We start from the raw sequence: 8602 nt of genomic DNA, 5'->3' as shown, positions 1-8602 counted from the left end.
TATGGATCAGAACATTCATGTCATGTGAAAGAAGTTGCAAAGGACAACTATGCTAGGTAGAATTCCACATCAAAAATTCATTCTTTATCACTTCCCTACTCGAGGACGAGCAGGAGTTAAGCTTGGGGATCCTTGATACGTCTCCAACGTATCTATAATTTTTGATGGTTTCATGCTATTATCTTGTCAAACTTTGGATGTTTTGCATTCCTTTTATATTATTTTTGGGACTAACTTATTAATTGAGTGCCAAGTGTCAGTTCCTGTTTTTTCCATATTTTTGACCCTTTTAGAGGAGATTTTGAAACGGAGTCCAAATGGAATAAAATCCCCGAAAAGATTTTTTTCGTAACGGAAGAAGATCGAGAGACTTCAGAGCCAATGCAGGGGGCCCAGGGGCCCCACAAGACCTCACCTCCTGGCTAGGGGGAGGCCGCGGCCCACAGGCTTGTGGGCCCCCTGGACCTCCTTTGCCCTAGGGTTTGCGCCTATATATCCCCAAAAATTTCACAAAATAATCAGGAGATCATCGAAAGTACTTCTCCGCCGCCGCAAGCTTCTATCTCCGCAAGATCCCATCTAGGGCACGTTCTGGTACCCTGTCGGAGGGGGATTCGGATACGGAGGGCTTCTTCATCAACACCATGACCTCTTCGATGATGCCTGAGTAGTTCACCATAGACCTATACGAAGTTCTCCATGATCTTCATCGAGATCTATCCAATGTAATCTTCTTTTGCGGTGTGTTTGTCAAGATCCGATGAATTGTGGATTTATGATCAGATTATCTATGAATCTTATTCGAGTTTCTTGTGATATCTCATATGCATGATTTCATATCCCTGTAATTCTCTTTGAGTTGTGGGTTTTGTTTGGCCAACAAGATCTATGATTCTTGCAATGGGGAAATGCTTGGTTTTGCATTCATACCGTGCGGTGACCTCACCCAGTGAAGGAAGGGGTAGCGAGGCAGGCATCGTGTTGTTGCCATTAAGGGTAAAAAGATGGGGTTTTCATCATTGGTTTGAGATTATCCCTCTACATCATGTCATCTTGCTTAAAGCGTTACTCTGTTCGTCATGAACTCAATACACTAGATGCATGCTGGATAGCGGTCGATGTGTGGAGTAATAGTAGTAGATGCAGAAAGTATCGGTATACTTGTCTTGGACGTGATGCCTATATGTATGATCATTGCCTTAGATATCGTCATGACTTTGCGCGGTTCTATCAATTGCTCGACAGTAATTTGTTCACCCACCGTGATATTTTCTATTTTGAGAGAAGCCTCTAGTGAACACTATGGCCCCCGGGTCTACTCCACACCATATTTTCAGCCTTACAACTTTTTACTTCGTTGCACTTTCCGCCTTCAGATCTCACTTTGCAAACAATCATGAAGGGATTGACAACCCCTTTGAAGCGTTGGGTGCAAGCTCGATTGTGTTTGTGCAGGTACTCTGGACTTGACGAGACCCTCCTTCTGGATCGATACCTTGGTTCTCAAACTGAGGGAAATACTTACTGCTCATGTGTTGCATCACCCTTTCCTCTTCAAGGGAAAAACCGACGCAAACAAGAGAAGTAGCAAGAAGAATTCCTGGCGTTGCCGGGGAAGGACTTTTGTTGCCGTAGCATTACTCACTGATTTTTGGGTCCCGGGCCATCCGAATATTCTGGGAACCTTGGGGACCAGTTATGAGGAACTCGTCAAAACACGCAATTTTGTCCTATTTTGGCTAGTTTTCTATGCGACTACTCACTGATTTTGAGTCCCGGGACGACACGAACATTCGGGGAACACCGGTGTCCAGTTACGAGGAACTCGTCAGAACACGTAGATTTGGCCTATTATGCCAGTTTTCTATGCTATTACTCACTTATTTTAGGTCCCGCTTCAATCGAAACATTCTAGGAACGCGCGGGGTCGATTACATGAAACTCATCGAAACTTTAAACCCGTAGTTTTGGCCTCTTCTACCTCGTTTTTTATGTTATTACTCACTAATTTTGGGACATGGGGTGATTCGAACGTTCGGGGAACCCTAGGATCCGGTTACGCGGGACTCGTCAAAACACACAGTTTTTGCCTATTCTATCTAGTTTTATATGCGATTACTCACTGATTTTGGGTCCCACGGAGATCCCAACGTTCGGGGAACCTCAATGTCTGGTTAGAAAGAACTCGTCAAAACACACAGATTTGGCCTATTCTCCAACTTTTCTATGCTATTACTCACTGATTTTGGGTCCCGCTGCTATCCGAACATTCGGGGAACCCTAGAGTCCGGTTACGAGAAACTCGTCAAAACATAAAAAAATTGCCTATTTTGTATAGTTTTCTATTCTATTACTTACTGATTTTTGGTCCAAGGGGGATCCGAATGTTTTGCGAACCCCGAGGTCCGGTTACGAGGAACTCGTCAGAATATGCACATTTGGCCTATTCTAGCCAGCTTTCTATTCTATTACTCATTAACTTTGGGTCCTGGGGCGATCCGAATGTTCGGGGAACGCTGTGGTTCGGTTACGAGGAACTTGTCAAAACACGCAGTTTAGTCCTATTCTAGCTAGTTTTCTATGCGATTACCCATTTATTTTGGATCCCAAGGAGATCCCAATGGTCCGGGAACTCCGAGGTCCGGTTACGAGGAACTCATCAAAACACGCAGATTTGGCCTATTATGGCGAGTTTTCTATGCTATTACTCACTGATTTTGGGTCCCGGGGCGAATCAAGCATTCGGAGAACCCTGTGTTCGGTTAGGAGTAACTCGTCAAAACACAGATTTGGCCTATTCTGGCCAGCTTTCTATGCTAGTACTCATTCATTTTGGGTCCCGAGGTGATTCGAATGTTCAGGTAACCCCGGGGAACTCGTCAAAACAGGCATGTTGGCCTATTCTAGCCAATTTTCTATGTGATTACTAACTGATTTTGGGTCCTAGGGAGATCCCACCGTTTGGGGATCCCCGGGGAACGGTTACGAGAAACTCAACAAAACACGCAGACAAGAAAATCGACAAAACACGCAGCTTTGGCCTATTCTGGCCAATTTTCCATGCTATTACTCACTGATTTTGGTCCCGGAACTATCCGAATGTTCCGGGAACCCCGTGGTCCCATTACGGTGAATTCGTGAAAACACGCAGATTTGGCCTATTCTGGCCAGCTTTCTATGCTATTACTCAATGATTTTGGGTCCGAGCAGTACTAGGAGAAAGCCTAGTAGTAGCTTTGGTTTTACCCTTACGATAGTGTTGGGTGCAGTGCTGCTACTAACGCGCTACAGTTAACCTGTTAGTAGTAGCGCTGGAATTAAAGTGCTACTCGTACCTACTATGGCAGTAGTGCTGGAATAAATAAATCGCTACTGCTAAGCCAGCGCTACTGCTAATATTCTAGCACTACTGCTAATACTCCTCCTTTCAATATTTAATTCTCGTCGTATTTATGCCCCCTCTATGTATTTGTGCATGCTCTATACAGTAGTTTCATCATATCATAATAAACATGCATTATTCTCATCATATCATACACATAAAGTAGTCTCATCATTTATACCATCATCATCATTATCCAACACAAATATCATTATCTAACACAAATATGATCAAATCTCGAAAATAGCGATACACACAAGTCATGGCACACCCACAAGTTTCATCATCCCTATCTAAACCATCATGTAGAAGAGACGAGCGATCAGCATGAGCAAGAGCGCGAGTATGTAGTTCTTCTTGAGGCACAGGTTTCGCTTTTCTCTTGTCGTAGCATCCACCTCAAGTAACTCTTTTCTGCTTCGGCTCTACTGTCGAACTCCCTATGGCTGGCGCCTGGTTACCTGTCCACCTGGGCCTGAGCATTTGGCCAGTGGTCGTACACTCCTGAAACCCTCCCAATGAATAAGGCATAGCAGACCTTCGCCATCTTTGATCTATGTACCTGCATCGTAAGTTGATTAAAAATGGTATATAATATGCAACATAATGTACTTGAGAAACACAAAGAGGCATAGTTAGCAGAATACAAGCAGTAAACATACATAACGAAGTTCCTCATACACAAACTAATTAACTAGAGCGATGTATACGCTAGTTCATAGAAAGCCAGTAGTACTAATTATAAACACACATTGTCATCGTCAATTACTCCTCCATGTCAGTGCCCCAATCTTCATAGTCAGGGATGAATGACCCAAGCTTGTTGAAAGGCTTTATGTCCAGGCGTTGAGCGCGTAGCAGTTCTCGAACATTCTCCCGCCTCATTGGACCATGGAAGAACATCCATCCTTCTTCGATTGGGCAAGTTCACATTGTATATGATAAAACTCAGCTCGGATTCGATGATCCGATGTCCTTCATATGCTTGTGGCCTAGTTGACAATCTCGGCATCGCCGGAATTAGCTGACATGCGATGGCGTTGTCTATCCCTTCTGCACTCGATCATGTGATGCATGAGGTAGAATCCATCAGCCTTACAACCGTTCGGTTGCTGGATGCACCAAAATTCGGTCTTATGGCCGAAAGCGGCACTTTATTAATGTACCTTTTCACCTCGATATATCCACGAGAAGGTTAAAGGTTAAAATGGCACTATTGAGAACACTCGTCATGTGCGTGTAATTCTTTTTCTCGATGTTCTTCGACGAGTCCAAGTACAGAACATGGGAGTATTGTGGGTACACACATATGAGGACCCCCCCCCCCCCGCTGCGCAAAATATGTACACCTCAAATTAGCCTCAATGCTTGCAAAGGAATGATCAAAACTTACGAAAGGATATCCGTCGATGACTTATGTGGGAAGATAAGTTAGGAGAATTGTTTCCTTGTCCTTATTAGCAATCATGAAATCGCAGATGTACTTTCTCACATAGTCACAGTGCACTTTGCAGACTGCCAAGAATATCTCGTGCATATAATACGGGTCCGCGACATAGATATATTCTTTGTTCTCGCGCGTGATGATGTAGTTGAGATACAACGCATACAGGCAGATGAACTGAAAATCCAGCTTGGTCATGTGGAACACTTCGTAGATGTAGTCAAATTGTAGGATGAACTTATCCGCGGGCCATCTGTCGATGTAAGACATCGCACCCGGAACCTGAGATGGGTAAAGCGGGTATCCTAGTTTTTCCGTGCTGAGAAGTCTTCTCTCTATGGCCAGCACAACATCATGAAGTCTCCTTAGATCATTGTTATGTATGTTCTCTAGCGCTTTTTGAGGTAGGATCGGTTTGCCGGCGACATGGAAATGATACGCACCTATGACAGGTATTCTGTCTACCTCCCGAGGCTTTAGAGGTGGCTGGCTACTTGAAGCAGCTCTCGCGCCTTTAGATCCTTTCTTCTCCGGTCTCCTCCTTCGCTTCTTAGCGGGTGGCACTAGTGAGCTTGCCATACCTTCCCTAACCACCACCCAGAGTCGTCGGGCTAATTACTAGCGGACGGCCCCCGTGTTGTTCTTGCTGGGTAGAGGTGGCATCTGGAAGCATCTCCTGCGAGAATCGCATGAAGAGAGACTTATTGCAATCAGCATTAGGACGTTATGGCTCCGTCAATTCAGACATCATCAAGTCATCACCATGCTCATAGCCTTAGTCATACTCCCGAGAATCGTCATGGCCGATATTGATATATGCTACCTCTTGAGCTTGCGTTGGTTTTTCCCTTGAAGAGGAAAGTGTGATGCAGCACAGTAGCAGTAAGTATTTCTCTCAGTTTGAGAACCAAGGTATCAATCAAGTAAGAGTATCAAGGCAAGTCTCCAAAGTACCTGCGCAAAAACAGCAAACTTGCACCCAACGCTACAAAGGGGTTGTCAATACCTTCACGGTTAACTGCAAGGTGAGATCTAAAGGCGGAAAGTGCAACAAAGTAAAAGTGTAAGGCTGAAAATATGATGTGAACTAGACCCGGGGGCCATAGTGTTCACTAGAGGCTTCTCTCATGATAGCAAGTATTACGGTGGGTGAACGAATTACTATCGAGCAATTGATAGAACCGCGCAAAGTTATGACGATATATAAGGCAATGATCATACATATAGGCATCACGTCCGAGACAAGTAGACCGATACTTTGTGCATCTACTACTATTACTCCACACATCGACCGCTATCCAGCATGCATCTAGTGTATTAAGTTCTTGACAAATGGAGTAACGCCTTAAGCAAGATGACATGATGTAGAGGGATAAATTCATGCAATAGATATAAACCCCATCTTTTTACCCTTGATGGCAACAACACGATATGTGCCTCGCTATCCATTCTGTCACTGGGTGAGGTCACCACACGGTATGAACCCAAAACCAAGCACTTCTCCCATTGCAAGAATTATAGATCAAGTTGGCCAAACGAAACCCAATACTCGAAGAGAATTACAAGGATATGAAATCATGCATATAAGAGATCATAAGAAACTCAAATGAGATTCATAGATAATCTGATCATAAATCCATAATTCTTCAGATCTCGACAAACACACCGCAAAAGAGGATTAAATCAGATAGATCTCCATGAAGATCATGGAGAACTTTGTGTTGAAGATCCAAGAGAGAGAAGAAACCATCTAGCTACTAGCTATGGACCCGAAGGTCTATGGTGAACTACTCACGCATCATCGGAGAGGCAATGGTGTTGATGAAGAAGCCCTCTGTGTCCGAATCACTACTGGAAAACAGTTTTTTGCCATGTGGCTAGTCTTTGCCGTCTGCTAGCTGATGGCAAAGAGTGTCTTTGCCGTCAGCTTCAACAAAGCAGACGGCAAAGCACTGGAGATGGCATAGAGTGTTTTTGCCATTAGTCACATCTTTGTCGTCAGCTAGCGGACGGCAAAGAGTCGCACAGCAGACGGCAAAGATGTAGATGGGCCCACCTGACCGCGGGGTGGTTAGGTCAAACTGGAGTCCCTTCTTTGCCATCTGCTAGCGGACGGCAAAGAGTCTGGAGGCAGACGGCAAAGGGTCTAGACTCTTTGTCGTCCGCCAGCAGACGGCAAAGCGCTAGCTCCGTTAACGGCTCCTTCCCCCCCCCCCACCCCGCCCCTCTCTCTCTCTGTAACGGCTCACCCCCCGCGCCTCTCTCTCTCTCCCAATCCCCAACGCCCACCGGCCGCCGCCACCACCGTCGCCCCGCCGCCCCCATCGCGCCGCCGCCCCTGTCGCCCCCACTGCCACCCATGTCGCCCCCGCCGCCACCGTCGCGCCACCACCACCGTCCTGCCACTGCCCCACCTCACCCCCGCTGCCGCTGCCCCACCACCGTCGCGCCGCCGCCCCTGGCGCCCCCAGTGCCGCCCCGCCACCCCCAACACCCCGGCCCCTCCACAGCCGCCCCTCCCGGTGAGCCCCCACACCCCCACCCCTCCCCCCCCCACGCACCCGCATTATTTTTTAGTAGTTTTAGTAGTTGTTATTGTTAGTAGTTTTAGTGGTAGATTTAGTTAGGTTAGTAGTTTTAGTTAGGTTAGTTAGTTAGCTTGGTTAGTTAGGTGGAGGAGGAGAAGAGAAGAAGAAGAGGAGGAGGAGGACGAGAAGAGGAGAAGAAGAAGAGGAGTAGGAGGAGGAGGAGGAGGAGGAGAAGAAAAAGAAGAAGAAGAAGAAGAAGAAGAAGAGGAGAAAAAATAAGAAGGAGAAGAAGGAGAAGAAGAAGAAGAAGAAGAAGAGAAGAAAAAAATAAGAAGGAGAAGAAGTAAAGAAGAAGAGAAGAAGAAGAGAAGAAGAGAATAAGAAAAAAATAAGAAGGAGAAGAAGAGAAAAAACAAGAAGAAGTTGATTTTTTATTGTTTGGTATTTAGTGGTAGCTAGATTGTTTTTTAGTTACTTAGTGGTAGATTCTGTTTTTGTTTTTTTTTTGCTGTTTAGTGCTATCTAAGTTTAGCGATAGGTTTAGTTAGCTTGGTTAGTTAGGTTAGTTAGTTAGTTAGCTTAATAGAAAGAATAGGAAGAAGAAGAAGAGGAGGAGGAGGAGAAGAGGAGGAGGAGCAGAAGAAGAAGAAGAAGAAGAGGAGGAGAAGACAAAAATAAGAAGGAGAAGAAGAAAAGAAGAAGAAAAGAAGAAGAGAAGAGGAAGAGAAGAAGAATACCTTCTCCTCCTCCTTCTTCTACTCCTCCTCCTTCTCCTTCTTCTTGATTTCTTCTTCTTCTTCTCCTCCTCCTCTTTCTTCTCCTCTATCTTATTCTCCTTACCTTATTTTCCCCCAACAATGAGATAATTAGCCCATTTAGCTACAAAATGGCATAGAAACCTTGGTTAGCTCATGAATATTATATTCTTAACTTGTTTTCCTCTAAAATGACATAATTAGAATATTTGTGTTGATCAGGTGGATTTACATGTGATAGTTGTCTCGTAGCTGTGAGGTCTGCTATGCAAAGACCTCCCCGTGCGTTGTACGAGCTCCGCCCCTGCATTCGTGGATCAGTACAAACTTTATCTCCTCCCCGCCCCTTCATTTACGGTGGCTCGGTTTCCGGATGAAACTTTCTACATTTAGGTAATTAAATTAATTTATCAGTATGTGTGACCAGTATGCGTCTCCCGTTTGAAAGGGCGACATCTATATATATGCATGTCTTTGCATATTTATAACCGCC

Source organism: Hordeum vulgare, chromosome 4H (assembly GCF_904849725.1).
Source record: "Hordeum vulgare subsp. vulgare chromosome 4H, MorexV3_pseudomolecules_assembly, whole genome shotgun sequence".
NCBI classification, from domain to species: domain Eukaryota; kingdom Viridiplantae; phylum Streptophyta; class Magnoliopsida; order Poales; family Poaceae; genus Hordeum; species Hordeum vulgare.
This window is presented reverse-complemented; position numbering follows the sequence as displayed.